The sequence below is a fragment of the Monodelphis domestica genome, chromosome 4 (assembly GCF_027887165.1).
Source record: "Monodelphis domestica isolate mMonDom1 chromosome 4, mMonDom1.pri, whole genome shotgun sequence".
Classification (NCBI taxonomy): domain Eukaryota; kingdom Metazoa; phylum Chordata; class Mammalia; order Didelphimorphia; family Didelphidae; genus Monodelphis; species Monodelphis domestica.
Window position 1 is genome coordinate 369,192,183 of NC_077230.1, and position 18,896 is coordinate 369,211,078.

At 37.8% G+C, this 18,896-nt stretch overlaps 1 protein-coding gene and 1 pseudogene across 3 annotated transcripts in view; one reads left to right on the forward strand and one right to left on the reverse strand.

The window, feature by feature from the left end:
- The window catches only part of ZBTB8A (zinc finger and BTB domain containing 8A), a 60,688-nt gene that overhangs the window by 20,401 nt on the left and 21,391 nt on the right, over positions 1-18,896 (forward strand). The window contains exon 1 of one of the 3 annotated variants that reach the window (XM_007492891.3): positions 14,392-14,471. The exons of the other annotated variants lie outside the window; for them this stretch is intronic. The gene's annotated coding sequence lies outside the window, so the exon portion shown is untranslated. Of the gene's footprint in view, positions 1-14,391; positions 14,472-18,896 lie in introns of those variants that run through there. 3 annotated transcript variants of the gene reach the window in all.
- On the reverse strand, positions 11,231-14,142 carry LOC100618317 (protein DEK-like; annotated as a pseudogene).

An 18,896-nucleotide genomic window follows, 5' to 3' on the forward strand; every position in this document is an offset into this window, starting at 1 on the left:
AATCCTTATGATAATTTATTCATTGTGTTCCTCTGATCTCTCCCTTCCATTCAATTTTTCCCAATTACCACCTTATCAGGCCTATTAAAATCAGCTAAGTTATGTTACAAGGGAATCACTTTAAAAGACTGATATATATTAATTTAAGGTCGCCAAGGAATCAGCTATGTAATTCCTAAATGAAAAACTCAAGTCAGCCGTCAGCCTTTTTTGGAGTTTAATTACAATAGGAGCAAGAAAGGAATTAGAGATATATATAGAGAGAGAAAGGGGAGAGAAGGGAATAGGGCTTAAATACCCCTTCTGTTTAGGCTGGGCCAAAAGGCCCAAGCCCTTAGATAGCTGGGGCAAAGAAAAGAGATCAGTCCCTATTACTCACGTGTCCAAAATGGAGAAACAGTCTCAGAGGCCCCCACTTTCAGCTTCCTTCAGAGCAAGCTTCCTCAGAGCCCAGGAACAACACCGACCCAAAAAAAAAAAAACCACCTCCCCGAGTCTCCAGACCCTCCTATCTTTAAGGAAACCATCCAAGTTGCCTCCCCTCAGTCCTCACATCTACCAATCACTCTTCATCAATTTCCCTGTCAATGGAGGCTCTCGCTTAACCCAGGACCGCCCAGAGGTTTCTGGCTTTTGCACATGTCTGTTGAAGGTCATATTTTCAAATGATTAAATCTATACTCCTTTGCTACAGCCCTTTCTAAATCCTGTTAACTTGAGTATGGTAGAGATTGGAATAATTAAATTTTGATCTAGGCTGCAGCCCTTACTCAATCCTATTAGGACTGAATAGGGGAGTATCTCCATTGTATCAATTCTAAAATCAATCAAGACTCAAAGAAATTCCTGTTCTATGCTCAAGCATAGGTCAAAGTCCTTTCCATTGTTCAGCAAAGGGTTTCTGTCCTAAAGTAATCTTAAGAAGGGAAGAGAAGGAACCTCCCATGCCAATGGAGTTCCCATTCCAATAGACTATCAGTAAGAAATTTTCCAAGTATGAAATATCCCAATGGTGAAATTTCCAACATTTATAAGTCTAAGGAATTTTGAGGTTTACAATCCCCCCCTGATGATCATTGGGAGACTAGTCTCCCCATTGATCATTTAATATAATCATTTTGTAGTTCTAAATTCACTTCTAACTAAAGATATATACAATATTCAATTTCTAAGAGAAATTAGAATAGTGAGAGAGGAAATAGAAAAGAAAAGAAAGCAAAACCAATGTTTGCTAGGCGCATTGACAGAAAGCCAAATTAGGGGCAGTCCCTTTTGGCATAAATGTTACAATAAATGTTCAATCAAAAGTTCAGTCCAATCAATCACATCGAAAGTTCATTCTTAATCTTCTTGATGAAGTGTAAGTTTTTGGCATCTTTCTGCAACAGTTCATTCTCTGGATATAAAAGTTTCAAGCTTCTTTCTTGAAGATCTTTTCTCGAACAAAATCAAAATCTTTGAATTTTTTATAACAGTAAAATCATTTTTATAAAAATATAATCTCAAACAAAAGGTCCAGTTTAAAGTAATTTCTATCTCACAAGTATGTAGGACAGAATGCAGTAATATTTCACTTAGCCATTTGTAGCCAAGACTACAGGAAGTTGCCATAATATAAGAAGAAAAGAATTAGAATTCTATTTTGATGGGGAAATGTCATTCCCTTGTCTGATTTTTTTTCCTTCAGAGATATAGGGAGCCAGCATGATAGTCAAGCTTTGTACTTGTTTGAGTACTTCGAAAGGAGTGTAGATACAAGGAAGTCCTACGACTTAAACATAAGTTAAGCGTCGCAACCTTGAGTCTCACTTTAATATTTCATGTGTGCTCTATTGGCACTATTCAGGTTTAGTCTGTGCTCCTTGTTTTTATCCCTTTTCCTGGAATCAGACACAAACATTAATCACAGTCCTATAATATTTTATCAATAAATGGCAGGTTCCCATAGTTTAAAGCTTTTAGGCATATATTGATATTATAGCAAGAGTATATATATTAACTTGTATTACTGCAGGGAAAAAAATAATATTAATATTAATTATGTGTACCTTCAGTACAAAAAAATGAGAAAAAAATCAAATATTCTGATCAAAAAATAAAAAGAAATAAGAAAAAATAAGAAAAAAAAATCAGTAATTCAATATATTCTTGAAAAAAAAACATCCATTTGTCTATGGATTATTATCTCCAATTCATATGATAAGATAGAGTTAATCAGTCTCAGCAGAAGATGCTTTCTTCACATGTGAGCAGTGAATCCAAGAGTCTCTTTCTCCAATCTTTATAGATGTTGGAGTAGTTAATAATATTTGGAATGGTCCTTCCCATGAAGGTTCAGTTGCTCCAGTTCGCTTGAAATTCTTGATATAAACTTTATCTCCTGGGTTCAGGTCATGCAGAGAAAAGTCTAATGGTCCAGCTTGTACTGCAGCTCCGGATTCATGAAGTTCACGTAGTTTGTGCTGTAACTCCTGTATATAGGAAGCAATAGTAATATCTCCCCCTAATAGCGATGTATAAGCCGGGGAGAAAGGCTTAGCCTGTATAGGCGGATGTCCAAAAAGCATCTCAAACGGTGAAATATGTAAGTCTCCTCTAGGCCTGCTTCTAAGATAAAATAGGGCCAGAGGGAGAATTTCAGGCCATTTTAAATGGGTCTCAGTGCATAATTTGCCAATCATAGTCTTAAGTTCTTTATTCATCCTCTCCACTTGGCCTGAGCTCTGGGGGTGATATGGAACATGGAATTTTGGAGTTATCCCCAAGCAAGAATATATTTGATTTAAGACAGAATCGGTAAAATGACTCCCTCTATCGGAGTCAATACGTGCTGGTAGGCCAAAACGAGGAATAATTTCTTTTAAAAGTATCTTTGCAACAAAATCTGCTGTGGCTCGGGTCGTAGGAAATGCTTCCGGCCATCTGGTTAGTTGATCTACAATTACTAGACAAAATTTATAACGTCCAGCCTTTGGCATTGTTATGAAATCTATCTGTAGATGTTCAAAAGGTGTGTAAGCCAGAGGACGTCCCCCAAAGGCTTTTCCACGATATGCATGTTGGTTATATGCCTGGCAAATAGGACAGGCTGAACATACTTTAGAGGCTACAGTAGTTATACCAGGGGCTATCCATACTCTCTTGACAGAGTCCACGATGCCCTGGGTGCCAAAATGACCATTTTTATGAATAGATTGGCAAATTTGGTTATAGAAACTTCTAGGGAGCAGGGGTTTTCCTTCAGGTGACACCCATACTCCATTAATTTGTTTTGCTTTAAATTTTTGTTTCCATTTTTCCACTTCCTTTTCATTATAGGAGAGTGATAAATTTAAATTATCAGTGGTTGTTAATGTTAAAATTAATCCAGGTCCTTCTATGGCTGCTAGTTTTGCAGCGGCATCTGCTCGGTCATTTCCTCTAGAGACAGGGTCAGAGCCACCAGTATGGGCAGAGCAATGAACTACAGCTAGGGCTTTAGGCAGTTTGAGAGCAGAAAGAACTTCATTAATAATTTCTGCATTAGCTATGGATTTTCCAGCTGAGGTTAAAAATCCTCTTTGGAGCCATAGCATCCCGACTGAGTGACAAATGCCGAAAGCAAATCTAGAATCTGTATAAATTGTTGCCTTTTTATCCTTGGCAATTATACAAGCTTGTTTTAGAGCTATGAGTTCTGCTCCTTGAGCGCTAATGTTAGAAGGTAGTGAAGCTGACCATTCAGTGGCAAATTCTGAGACTACGGCAGCTCCAGTGTAACGTATGCCATCCCTCATAAAAGAGGAACCATCGGTAAATAAAATCAGATCTGCATTGTCTAAGGGAGTGTCCAAGAGATTATCTCGAGGCTTTTCTGCCATGGACACTAATGTTTCACAGTTATGTAGTGGTTCTCCTGAAGTGGGTAAATCTGGAAGCAAGGTGGCAGGGTTAAGAGTTGAACAGCATTTCAAGGTAATATTTTCACTATTTAATAAGGTTATTTCATACCTTGTAATTCTCTGATCCGAGAATGCCTGTGTTCTATGTTTTACCAATAATGCTTCAATCTCATGTGGGCACATTATTGTTAATGGACATCCCAATACTAAATCAACGGTTTTTGTTACTAGTAAGGCTGTAGCAGCTACTCCTCTAAGGCATGGTGGTGCTCCTGCTGCTACTGGGTCTAGTTGGGCAGAATAATAAGCAATTGGGCGCTGAGAAGGTCCCAAAGTCTGAGTTAACACACCAGAGGCTACTCCTCTTCGCTCATGCACATATAAGGTAAATGGCTTGTTGTAATCTGGGATGCCTAGAGCAGGGGCAGACATGATAGCCTTTTTCAGATCTGTTAGAGCTGACAAGTGTTCAGGCTCTAATTTGAGGGGTTCAGGAACCGAATCCTTTGTTAATGCTATAAGGGGTTTAGTGATTTCCCCATAGCAAGGAATCCATTGTCTACAAAACCCTGTTGCTCCTAAAATTGCTCTCAGCTGTTTCTTAGTGGTAGGAGCACTCAATTTTTGAATGTTCTCAATTCGTTTTGGAGAAATATAACGAGCACCCGCAGTCAAGATGAATCCCAAATATTCTACTTTTTGGAGACACCATTGAACTTTATCCTTAGAGATTTTATGTCCTCTTTTGTGCAATTCCAAAAGAAGGTGTTTGCTATCTTCTTGACATGTTTCTGCATCTGTTGAAGCCAAGAGTAGATCATCTACATATTTGATTAATTTGCTATTTTTAAATGTTATATTGTCTGTGTCTTGGCTCAAAATTTGCTCAAATAAGCTCGGACTTTCGACATAACCCTGTGGCAGCCGACACCAGGTATATTGTGAGCCCTTCCAGGTGAAAGCAAAAATATGCCTGGAGTTTTCATGTATTGGTATGGAAAAGAAAGCTGAACACAAATCTACTACTGTAAAGTATGTAGCTGTGCTAGGAATAGATGAAATAATAGTATGTATGTTAGAAACTACGGAGTGTCTCTTTATAACGTGATTATTCACTGCCCTTAGATCCTGTACGAATCTATAGATGTGTTTGCCATCGGGTCCTTTTTTTGGTTTTTTAATTGGCAGGATGGGCGTGTTGTATTCAGATTTGCAAGGGATTATTATTCCCTGTTCTATTAATGAGTTAATAACTGGTGTAATACCCTCAATTGCCTCCTTTGAGAGGGGATCCTGAGGGATAGAAGGAGGTGGGCTAGATTTAGTTTTTATCTGCACAGGAACAGCAGATTTAAGTAAGCCTACATCAGAAGAAGATGTGGCCCAAAGAGACTCCGGTATATCTTTAGGTATTTCAAAAATGGAAGGTTCTTTTGCCTCCTGGTTTTCAGAGAGAAGTACAGGGAGTAAATTTAAAGATTCCTCTGGTACTTCTAATGATAATGAGCCATCTGGGGAGCAGGTTATTGTGGCTCTGAGTTTGCATAGAAGGTCCCTCCCCAGCAAATTTAAAGGGGAGTCAGGCATCAAAAGGAAGGAGTGTTGTACCTCTAGGGGTCCTACAGACACCATTCTAGGAGGAAGTCTTTTAACTCTTTGGGTTATTCCTGATACTCCCATTACATTCTCTGAGCCAATAGAATAACATTGTAAATCAGGTGTTCTCTTTAATACAGACCAGGAAGCTCCGGTGTCTAATAGACAATCATAATAGGTGTTACCCACTTTTAAGGTAACATGGGGTTCATTAGTATGGGGAGGGCAGTGGATAGGGACAACGGGTAGTAGGACATCAGGGTCTGGGAAATCAAAGGTTGTATCCTCTGATTCCTGTGCCCCAGCCCCCCCCGGGCACCATCATTGTGTTTGGGATATTCCTTGGGCACCCCCCTGAAGGGCACCTCTCTGAGGGTCATTAGTACCTCGAGTAATTTTTGGACGAGCGCCATTTCTCATATATTGTTGAGTATTATCATTAAAATTTTCTTCAATTTGAGCATTGTCATTAAATTCCCAATTCCTATTTCTATAATTCTGGTTTCTAAAGTTCTTATTTCTATATTCATTATAGTTATTTCCATAGTCATTATTATAATTTCTAGAATTCTGGTTTCTATAACCATTATCATAATTTCTATAGTTATTATTTCTAAAACCATTATTAAACTGTGTATTCCTTCCAAACATCTTAAGAAAGGTTCTACATTCCATCATTTTGTGGCCCTTCTTCTCACAGAAGTGGCAAGTAATGGATTGATAATTGGATTTCTGGAGAGGGGCAATTGTCGTTGGTTCATTATCATGCCCACTTTCTAATTTAGTTATCCTATCTATTACACATCTCATTTTTTTCTTCATTTCCTCCATGTCATCATTATTCTCTTTCTCCTTTTCTTCGTTTCCCTTAAAAACATATATAGCTGTTTTTCGCAATTCTTCAAGGTCCATATCTGACCATCTTGGGCATTGTGTTTTAAAATAATTTTTAATTACTTTGCAAGAATTATTTACAAAGATTCTTCTAACTTGTCTTAAACTATTCTCTTTATTTAAGTCCCAATCTAAGTATCTGTCCCCAAACTCGATAATTCTGTCCATAAATCTGGAGGGTGTTTCGTTTTCCTTTTGCTTAATTTTTTCCAGTTCCATCCACTTATCTGTACTGTCCGCACATTCCTTCATGGCCGTGAGGATGGCCTCTCTACAACGGTATAGTTGTAGATAGTCCTCAGGATTATTATAGTCCCATTCGGGATCCTGAGATGGCCAATGTGCTGCATTACGCCCCCGGGTTTTGTTGACATGAGCAATTATTTTATTTTTTTCACGTTCACTTAAAAAAGCCTGTTGTAAGCTCTCAACGTCCTTGTAAGACGGATTATATTGAAAAAATATGTCTCCCATCTTTTTTGTTACTAGAAAAGGATCTTGTTCATATGTGGGGATATTTCGTGTAAATTCATTTATTTCTTGGGGAGTAAACGGTATCCTATGTCTTAAAGTCACCACATCCCCATTTCGTCCTATTTCAGGTACTTCTCTTAGAGGAAACAGGCCTCTAGTTGAATTTTGCACCTGTGGGTCAGTTTGACAAGGACAGGTTTCTCTAGGAGGACAAGATCTCCCTTGCATTGGAATTTGGTTTTCTGTAGGAGAAGGAACATGAGAAGCTGGGATTGCAGGGGAAGGGTTTTGGGGATTAAATTCAGACAAGATTTGCACTGCACGAGAGAAGCAGTCTGTTAACTGGGCTATAGGGAAGGTGTTTTCCATCTCTATTTCAGGGAAGGAAATTTCCTCATTCAAAGGTTCAGAAACAGGTCTGTTTCTGGTAGAGTGGGTGTTTGCCCATTGATCCTGTAAGAAGCATTTTAGATCTTCTAATTGGGCTTGCATTTTATCCTCAATTTTTCCTATTTTATCTTCCATATCTCCCATTTTATCCTCAATATTTCCTATTTTATTTTCAATATTTCCTATTTTATCCTCAAGTTTTTCTATTTTATTCTCAATATTTCCTATTTTATCCTCAATATTTTCTATTTTATCCTCATTTTTTTCTATTTTATCCTCAACATTTTCTATTTTATCCTCAATATTTTCTATTTTATCCTCATTTTGTTTTATTTTATCCTCATTTTGTTTTATTTTATCCTCATTTTGTTTTATTTTATCCTCAATATTTTTTATTTTTTCATCTCTAAATATAGTATTGAGGAGTACAAAAATGACAGTACCTATTAATATAAAAATTTGGAGGTATCCTTCATTCCTCAATGCCCCTACTTCTTCAGCTGCCATATAATTGTCAAAGAATGTAGTACTCATTTTTATATGTATATTTTGTAATTTCACAAAACACGTGAGGAGCAGGGCAAAGCAACAAACTTTCCACAGGGGTTTTTTTTTTTTTTCTAATCCAGGAAGTTGTTCCTTAAGGGAAAGGATATTTAGAAACAGTTCTTCCAGCCAGGACTTTAGAGTCCTGTTGCTGAGATTTAAAAACAGCTGTTTTCTGTCTATCAGAGTCACACAGCTGGGAAGTATCTGAGGTCCGATTTGAACCCAGGACCTTCTGCCTCTAGGGCTGGCTCTCAATCCGCTGAGCTACCCAGCTGTCCCTTAAGATTAAAGGGAAGAAAAAGAAAAAACTGCTGATTCCAATTTAACTTAAGGAGAAAAGAGAAAAAGTTTTTTATACTCACGTGTTCTAGCAGCTGTGTCTTTAAGCCAAGTTTTTTTTTTTTTAAAAAAAAAAGGACTAAGTGGTGAAACAGTATAGTAAAAAGGCAAGCAAAAAGTTTTATTGAGAGGATTCTTTAGACTCCCGTGTGGTCAGCCACAATGTTACAAGGGAATCACTTTAAAAGACTGATATATATTAATTTAAGGTCGCCAAGGAATCAGCTATGTAATTCCTAAATGAAAAACTCAAGTCAGCCGTCAGCCTTTTTTGGAGTTTAATTACAATAGGAGCAAGAAAGGAATTAGAGATATATATAGAGAGAGAAAGGGGAGAGAAGGGAATAGGGCTTAAATACCCCTTCTGTTTAGGCTGGGCCAAAAGGCCCAAGCCCTTAGATAGCTGGGGCAAAGAAAAGAGATCAGTCCCTATTACTCACGTGTCCAAAATGGAGAAACAGTCTCAGAGGCATCCTCCTTTTTCTAGGGGTATTCAGGGAAGTCAAATATCTCTGATGTGAGGGTTTGCCAAACCCTTTTATTTTCAGAGCTGATTTCTTCCCTTGTTGTCCACTTGCCACCGAGCTCTCATGTATGGCTCCAAGAAGCTGTAGCATGCACAGTGGTCACCCCCCTGGTGAAATCTTCTTGGCAGGTTGTCTAAACTAGGTTGAGGGTAACCAACAAGCCTCAGATCTGTCAGTGAGATATGGGGGTGTCTACCCCAAGCATGGGAAGACTTCTATTTGGCAGGAATAAGTGGATGGAAAGAATTTGTTCCCATAGCCATGAAGGCCGTAGAAGCAGGTGTTGTAGAATGCTTAGAAGTCAAGATCATTCACTGTATTCCAAACCATCATCAGTCATCTTGATTGTTGCCTTTCCACTGGGTTTTAATGATTCAAGGAGAGAGGGAGGCTAATATCTTTTTGTCACTATGACTTACTTAAATCAATTTATGTTCGAGTCATCACCCATGTACCATTTTACATTTTACTGTTTTATTATCTCATTATTTCATTCTATCTCAGAGTCTTATGGCAGTGATCAAGTGGCAAGGTAGTAAGGGTGAATACGTTGAAAGCTGTAGTCATAACTCTGCAAAGGCAGCTCAGGGAATAGGGTTACCTTCTCACTAGAAGCAGCAGTGGGATTATGCAGCCCCATTGATGACTGAGCAGCCTATTTTTTTTACATTTAGTACTCACAATTTTAATTTTTTCACTGACAAGTTTCACAGAAAAAAATGAACTTTTATCTTAAAATCAGAAGTCAATTTTGGGATCTGCATTAAGGTTAGTTTAAAGTAGTTTATTCTGAGTTGAATAAAGATGAATGAAGACATCTGAATTAATAAGCTTACCCTAAAGTTCTAATAAATTTTATTCAAGGAAAAGCCTATTAAAAGGCAACACTATGTGCTGCTTTGCCACATGGAAAACACCATTCAAAGTTGGCATTTCAGTAATTAACACTATCCCTTGATGTGAAGACAATTAAATGTTTCTTATTAAAATGCTTCACAGGCTAAATGTTTTCCCTTTTACAAATCAAAATTGTTTCAGAATTAGATACAATAAGTTCATCTGGCAAAATGATTTAAGATATCATCTATAAAATAAAATGTGTTATTTTAGTCTCGTGAAGAATCACATGCAGAGAAATGATTTCTTCTGTTGAGACCAACTAACATCTTGATTGGCCAAAAATTTTATAATCCAGCAGCCCAGATGTGACTTATCTATCCATTAATGTTAAAATAGATGTACCATTGGCTTTTTTGAGCAATACTTTTAGTCACAAGGGTCTGCTGCTGAACGAACACTATGTAACTACGTTATCATCATTTGGCATTTGTTTAACTTCTGCATCATTACTACAAAAGTAGTCTGTTTCCCGTGAGTAGTAATATATTTTATATGGGCAAAATCAGTTAAATGGAACTGAGTTCAAGTTTATTATGAGCTGGAGGTGGTTATACTCATCTGAGCCTTTCTCCAAAAGTTTCTGAAGCAGTTATTTGTATATGTGCTAAAGTTAATCCTTGAAATATAAAATGCATTTGCAGTCATATTGTAAAGCTAGCTATAGATGGATTATACTTCCTAAATAAAAGAGTTAAGTGGAAAAGAATGAGTAAACTACTAACTACTTCTTTAGCATTGTCTTTATAACTTCCACTTCTCCATCATAACCTTCTGGCAGAACACTGACACTTCGTGTTATAATTCTAAAGATACATAGATTTAAAAGTTGATTTGCACAAAGAAATATGAAAACCTTACAACAAATTTTTTAAAGTACAAAAATAATATCTATGCCAATTGTTTTATCATGCTGATAATTTGCAGCACATATTTAAGATAGTTCAGATTTAATCACCTAAATATTCAAAGCATGTATACTGTATATCCTGAATATAATGAACATACTACCACAAGTTTAGACTATTTGTCAGAATGTGTATTCAAAATATTTTCTATACCAAATACTACAATAACCCAAACTCTGCATGTATAAGATGCCAATAGTTACAACTTTTTTTCTACTTGATTATTAAAAGAATTTCATTATCAAGCTATGAATATTAAGCACACTAAAAGCTATAACAGTCTAAGATTCCATTACCTTATATTAAGAAATCCAAAATGTACAAAATACCCAACTATAAAAAAAAAGCAGGGAACATTCATTGCCATGCAAAAATCTTAACTAATAAAACTGCATAAAAATGCAATTTAAAAGGGGTGAAATCAAACAAATTTTTACATTAACACATATGACACAAATTCAGCAGTCAATTCTGCTCAACACAATACTTGACCAACAAAGATTTAGAAAAGGAAATGCATTCTTTTTGCTGGTGTTTATCAGATCTTTGAATTCACGGGAACACTCCAAATCAGCAGCCTTTATAAATGATCTCTGTCTCATGAAATTAACTCTTTAATAGTCTTTTTTTTCCCTCTGGATATTCTATTTTTTTTATACCATTATTTTATTTGGTCATTTCTGAGCATTATTCATTAGAGACAAAGATCATCCCCCCCCCCCCCCCCCCCATAGCCGATGTGTGATTTCCACTGGGTATCACATATGTTCTTGATTCAAACCCATTTCCATGTTGTGGGTATTTGCATTAGAGTGTTCATTTAGAGTCTCTCCTCAGTCATATCCCCTCAACCCCTGTAGTCAGGCAGTTGCTTTTTCTTGGTGTTTTTACTCCCACAGTTTGTCCTCTCCTTGTGGATAGTGTTTTTTTCTCCTAGATCCCTGCAGATTGTTCAGGGACGTTGTATTGACACTAATGGAGAAGTCCATTATGTTCGATTGTACCACAGTGTGTCAGTCTCTGTGTACAACGTTCTCCTGGTTCTGCTCCTTTCGCTCTGCATCACTTTCTAGAGGTTGTTCCAGTTTCCATGGAATTCCTCCACTTTATTATTCCTTTTAGCACAATAGTATTCCTTCACCAACATATACCACAATTTGTTCAGCCATTCTCCAATTGAAGGGCATCCCCTCATTTTCCAATTTTTGGCCACCACAAAGAGCGCAGCTATGAATATTCTTGTACAAGTATTTTTCCTTATTGTCTCTTTGGGGTACAAACCCAGCAGTGCTATGGCTGGATCATAGGGCAGATTTAATAGTCTTTTTAATGAAATCTTTTTTTTTTTTTCAGACAAATCATAAGCAGGATAGTTTTTATATACCTCGTTGCAAATCTGTTTCATTGTTAATTCCTCCAAGTTGGCACTGTCCAGAAGTTTCTTTACAGTCTCTTTTAATTCTTCATCTGTAGGATGTTTCTTCAGCTTTTAAATTAAAGGTTCATCGTCTGAACTATCTTCAGATTCACTTGCATTTTTGGAATTATTTTGATTTTTCTTAGTGGTACTGCTATCTGCCTTCTTGACATTGGCACTTTTTTTACAGATTTTTTGCTTGTAGAAGGAGTTTTTGGTTTAGGTTTTTCTTTTTTAGATGTCTTTTTCAGTGGCTCTTCTTCGCTTTCTTTATCTTCTTCATCTTTTTTTCCATCTTCACTACTAGATTCATTTGCTAGAATTTCAGGACATTTGGTACACTTAGCCTTTCTTGACATTCCAGAGCTGCTCTGTTCCTTTTTACTATCTTTGCTTGGTGCTTTTTTTTTTTTTAATTTGGGCAATAGCTTGCCAGAAGGTTTTGGATGCATCAAGAAATTCAAGATCCTGGTTACTAATTCACTATTTATTCCTGATCTCTCTAAATTGAGAACTTCACAGATGCTCTTTAACATGGCATTCCTAGATTTTTTCAACATTTCTTCTTTTTTTTTATATTGGTCACTTCCTTTTTTCAAATGGAAAGCCACTGAACCGACCCACATTCTTCTTCAGAAATACTACTGTTCCTGGCCTGTTGTAAAGTAGTTCATGAAGATTTCTAAGTTCATCAGTTTTCTTCTTCTTTTTTTTTTTTATAAAAACCCTTACCTTCCGTCTTGGAGTCAATACTGTGTATTGGCTCCAAGGCAGAAGAGTGGTAAGGGCTAGGCAATGGGGGTCAAGTGACTTGCCCAGGGTCACACAGCTGGGAAGTGTCTGAGGCCAGATTTGAACCTAGGACCTCCCGTCTCTAGGCCTAGCTCTCAACACACTGAGCTACCCAGCTGCCCCCGGTTTTCTTCTTACTTAGAAAGAAGTGTATTCTTTCAATTTCACAAAATTTCTGTCCCTTTCCTTGGGCAATTGTAAATGGTTCCCTTTATAGAGAAGATACTTGCATTGTCAATCTCTCTACTTTCTTCTTTTCTCTCTTACCTTCTATAATGAGACTTTTTTCTTTTTTTCTTCCTCTTTCTTCTCATCTTCCCCTTCCTTTTCTTCTTCACTTTCTTCCTTGTCGGGAACCTCAGGGTCTCAGATGTGGGCTGGGAAGGAAGATCCTCCCCCTCTGGGGTGGGAGCTGATGAAGACATACTAACAACTGGTAGGTCGGGGATGCCCGGGCCTGCCTGGCTCATGAGGAGAGGGGAAGGTTCTTAAGACCAGCAAGCAGGTGGGGAATGGCTGAGGACCCTTTTTTGCCTTTTTCGCCTCAGGTAAGCCTCCGTACAGAAAAGCCACCAGATTTTCAAAATGCTGAGCAGCCTTTTTTAAGAATTGTACTGCTCAGTTTCTGGCTCAAATTAGGGGCTAGAAGAGTTGTCTTAAAGATTGTTTGCTTTAAGCTGGTTGCTTCACCTAATGCTGGCCATTTTACCACAGCAGGCAGGGATCCTACCTTGTAGTCAAAACACAAAATAATGTACAAAAGCTTGCAAAAATGATTCCAACCCACCACTGGCACATGGAATGGATGCACATTTATGGACAATACGAAATCCAGTAGACCTGAAAGATGAATAGCTCTTATTGTGAGAGAACTCAGGAGGTATCATAACTAAATAGTAGCTCTGAGTGAAACAAAACTGGCAAATGAATGCCATCTTATTGAAGTTAGAGCTGGATACACGTTTTTCTGGAGTAATTGCTTGAAGAACACCATGAAGCTGGTGTAGGTTTTGTAATTAAATCTAATCTAGTCATCAAACTTGTATGCTTCCCCAAAGGAGTGAACGATGAGCTTATGACCATGCAGAATGTATAATTGAAAATCTGTTACCCTAAAAAAGAACTACATTTCCTGGGAGCCCACTGACTTCCTGTCTTTATGTACTTCCTGTAGTCAAAGGATATTAGGCAGGGACATGGAGGATCCCGCCCTTTTTTTTTTTTTGGCTCTGTCAGGGAACATGGCGGTGGTGAGTGGGGATTCTGAAGTGGCTAATCAGCCATGAACATGTGGTCTTTATTTTGTATCCTCTTTATTCCTTTACTTCTAATGATCATTAATAAATCTCCAAAAATATAACATTTTATTATTGAGATTTAATTTTAACTTTTATGTTGATGGCAAAAGAACCTCTCAATTTTTTAAGATAGCCTAGATAAAATTTTTTTAAGCCATGTTTCTTCTGCCAAGGCTTTTCACCCACTCCACCCACCCTCTCTGAGAGAACTCTGAACTCTCTTTGGAGCTGCTACCCTTTTCTTTCCCTACTTTTTGCTTGGCTGCTCTCCCTACTGGCCGGGTAAAGAGGAGCTGCTTCTGTTGCCCATCTGCTTGAGCCCATGTTCCTCAGTTCCTTCCTGCTGCCTTTGCAATCTTCCTCCTGATCTCCAGCCCCACTCCTACTCCTGCTCCTGAATTGGCCCCCGCTCTGACTCCAACCCTGACCCTGACCGCTGTTGCTGATCCTGCTGCTGTTTGCTGCTGCCGAGAAGCAAGGAGTTCTTGGAGCCACTCTCCAGGCAACTGGTAAAAACTGGGGTGTATTTTCCTTAGGCAATGATTAGCCTCCTAACGCCTTATCCACATGACTGGGGAAACTAGCATTTTACCTCAGGGGGGAAGGGAAGGAGGAAATTACTCTTCCAAACAGGAAGTAAATTATAAGCATGGCATACTCTTTGAAAGAGCAGTACCTTGTCTATTTCAAACAGCTTTTAGCATTTATGAGTGTACTACTACTTTCAATTATCTTGCCTGAGATTCAGGGGAGAAATTCATTTCTCTACAACCCTTTGCCATTTAGGCCTGCCCAGTCTCTAAGATTCATCCAGTTTGGGATTCCTCAGACCCATGTTCTTTTCATCATAATCACTTGTAAGAAAGTGACACGTCATCATCCATAGTACTTGTGCTTCCAACTTGACACATCCTGATAAGGTCAAGGAAAAAATTTATGAATACCTGAAAACCATTCTCACCAACAGTGTGCCAAAATAAGGCAAGTTTGTAATTCTGGGCGATTTTAATGCCAGAGTATTTATCCAACTATTCAACAAAGCAGGAAGTCAGGAGGAATGGAGTCAGAAACAGCAAGATCAGTGGTCACTTACTACTGAGGACTTGTGTGTCTCATGACCTCATCACCAACACTGTCTTCCATTTACCTAAAAACAATAAAGCTTCATAGATGCACCCTCAAAGCAAATACTGTCATTTAATAACATGTCATTATAAGAAGAGAGAACAGATATGAAAGTGATAGGTGATGTGTGTTGAAGAATACTATAGGTGAGTACTCACACAAGGAAATGAAACAACGCTTTTGTTTTTTTAATTTTTTTAATTTAAATTTTTTTTAAATCCTTACCTTCCATTTTGTAGTCAATACTGTGTATTGGCTCCAAGGCAGAAGAGTGGTAAGCGCTAGGCAATGGGGGTTAAGAGACTTGCCCAGGGTCACACAGATGGAAAGTGTCTGAGGCTAGATTTGAACCTAGGACCTCCCATCTCTAGGCCTGGCTCTCAATCCACTGAGCCACCCAGCTGCCCCCAGTTTTTGTTTTAAGTTAAATACTTCTATAAATTAAATGGGAATGCTAGAGGAAAAAAATGAGGGGAAATGAAAGCCATAGAAGAAAAAATTAGAAAAAGGATTAATAGCTTGACACAAGAGGTACAAACTCTTGCTCAAGTAGTAAATTCCCTGAAAATTAGAATGGACTAAATAGAACCCAGTGATTCCATGGAACAATAAGAAGTAATGAAACAAAGCCAAGATTTTGAAATAGAAAAAAAAATCTCATAGAAAAAACAAGTAATTTGGAAAACATTGATGATATGAGGAGAAAAATTTAAGAATCACTAGAGTTCCTGAAAGCCTTGATCATTTAAAGAGTCTAGACCTCCTATTTCAAGAAATCCTAAGTTAAAACTACCCAAATCTCTTAAGGAACCAGAGAGTAAAGTGGAAAAGAAAGAACCACTAGTTACTTCCTGAAAAATCTCTACATATAAATACCTGAGAACATGATAGCCTAAAATCCAGCACTTATAGGTCTGAGAAAATTCTGCAAGCAGCCAGAAAGAAAAAATTCAAGTCCTGAAAAGCCACAGTCAGGAATTTATTGCTTAGGCAAGTTTTTGTATCTCTTGTGTTAAGCTTTTAATCCTTTTTCTAATTCTTTCTTCTATAGCTCTCATTTCCCCCTATTTTTCCTCTAGCAGTCTTATTTATTTCATAAAATATTTTCAACTTTAAAAAAACAAAAACTCTTTTTTCATTTCTTCTAGAAATTCTAGTTCAGTTTGTATCTAAGATATGTTTTCCTTCAAAGTTTTGCTTGTATGTATTTTGTAGTTGTCATATCTTGAGTGTTCTTATCACCATAATAACTCTTTATAGTGAGAGTCTTTTTAAAAATTCTTTAAAAATTTTTTTGAATTCCAAATTCTCTCCCGCCTTGCCCCACACTAAGAAGTTAAGTGAAATCATTAATTATACATATGAAATGATATAAGTCATTTCCATATTAGCCGGAACATAATGAGATTTTTTATCTAGATAATTTTGCTCATTTTTTTTACTTCCTGACTTTGGACTTGATGTTAAGACTGGGCTTTGCACACTTTTGGAGGAATGGTCTGGGCTTTTGGAAAAATGGTCTGCTCTTCTTACTGCATTCTTGAGATATTCAATGTTGTCTTATTCCAGTATCTCAGAAAGAGTGACAACTTAGGCTAAGGACCTGCAGGCTTTCAGTGCTCCTAAAGTGGTCCTTCTCAGAACAAATCTAATTTCTGAACATGCTGGGAACTAAGATAGCAGATTAGGAAATGCTCTAAGCTTACTCAAACCCTATACACACACAAAAAAGAAAATAAATTGCCTCCAAAAAAAAAAAGAGAGAACAGGAGGAACATGTCTAACTGGAGTGAGAAGGGAGAGTAGCCCAGGGAGTGAGGCATCCAAGGGAACTGGCAGAGCAAAGACAAGCCCAACACACTGCCATGTGACCTAGGCCAACTGGCACAGTGAGGAACTAGTCCAGTGTAAGCCACAAAACCTAGAGCATCAAACCAGCAGAGCAGGGACCAGCCCAGCCTAAAAGACAATTGGGGAACTGGCAGTTTGGGGAGCTGGACACAATAGCCATATGCCTCCCCATAGCTAACCAGTTATCTGCCCCTTTAAAGTACATGCTGTGGAGGGGGGCAGCTGGGTGGCTCAGTGGATTGAGGGTCAGGCCCAGATATTTTTTATAGCAGATGTCTCTGACAAAGGCCTCATTTCTCATATATAGAGAATGGAGGCAAATTTATAAGAATACAAGTCATTTCCCAATAGATAAATGGTTAAATGATATTAAAAGGCGTTTCTCAGATGAAGAAATTAAAACTACTTATAATCATATGAAAAAATGCTCCAAATCACTAGAGAAATGCAAATTAAAACAACTCTGAGATACTACCTCACACCTACTAGGTTGGCTAATATGACCAAAAAGGAAAATGACAAATGTTGGAAGGGATGTGGGAAAATTGGGATTCTAATATACTTTGGTGAAATTAAGAACAAGCCCAGGGACTTATCTGCACAAAGAGATACATATGCACTCTGGGAGGATACCAGAAGCCTCCTGGAGCCCTGGCTTCTGGAAGACACTTGCCTTTTCTCCCATGTGACTCCTGGTGTCTCGAAGACTGGCCTCTGATCAGAGTCTGCCAAATTGAGGGACTTGGGAAAGTGACGCCACTGAGTGTATAAGTTTAGGTTGGAAAAGGAAATCGGTCTCTTTTTGGCTCTGGAACCACAGCGAGAGCAGATGCATTGGTAGTGGGACCACACAGTAAACTCAGGGAAGGTGGCTAGGAGAGTGTGAGCTTGGGTAAGGGTTGGCTAGATGAGGAGGCTTACAAAAGGAACCGCTAGCCACAAGTGGCTGGTGCCTTTTCTTTATCTGATCTGGTCTTTAAAATGATTCAACTTTAATAATAATTATTAAATAATTATTTAATAAATATTATAAATTAAGATAGAACCTCCAGAGAATTTTAATCTTAACACAACTGTACTGGAGAGCAATCTGGAATCATGCCGAAAGGGCCATAAAACTACGTATATTCTTTGACCAGCAACACCACTACTAGGCCTGTATCTCAAAGAGATCAAAGAAAATGGAAAATGATGTATATGGATAAAAAATATTCATAGCAGCTTTTTTCTTAGTGGCAAAGAACTGGAAACTGAAGAGATGTCCATCAAGAGGGGAATGGCTGAACAAGTTGTGATATATGGTTGTGATTAAATACTATTTCACCATAAGAAATGACAAAGATAATAAAATCATAAAAACCTGGAAGAGTTATATGTACTGATACAAAGTGAAGTGAGCAGATCCAGGAGAACACTGTATATAGTAACAGAAACATAGTATTGATTCTAAGAGAGAAGGTAAGAATTATTTAAAAAAAGAAACAAACAAAAAGAACCAATGTTAACACATTTTTTTTAATAAGATAACTACACTAATTGATGAAGAGAATGCTATGGATATGCTTTACCTAGATTTAAGCTAAACTTTTAATAAAGTACCCTGTGCTATTCTGGTTGAAAAGATGGAGTTATATGAATTAGATTAGCATTGGCGAACCTTTTAGAGATCACATGCCTAAACTGTCCCTTCAAGCCTCCTGCGAGCCTCCTGTGTTATCCCAGACAGTGGAGAGAGGAAGTGCTCCCATTTAGCTGCTGAGCAGAGGGACAGGGGCTGTGAAAAATATCCTCAGGTGCTGTGGAAAGGGAGGACAGAGTAGCCCCCTTCTGCATGCCAGGGCACAGACTTTAGGAGATTTCCATAGAGATTTATGCTTGGCCCTGTGCTGTTTAATATGTTTAGAAATAACTTGGATAAGAACAAAGATGACACACTTATTAAATTTGCAGGTTCCAAA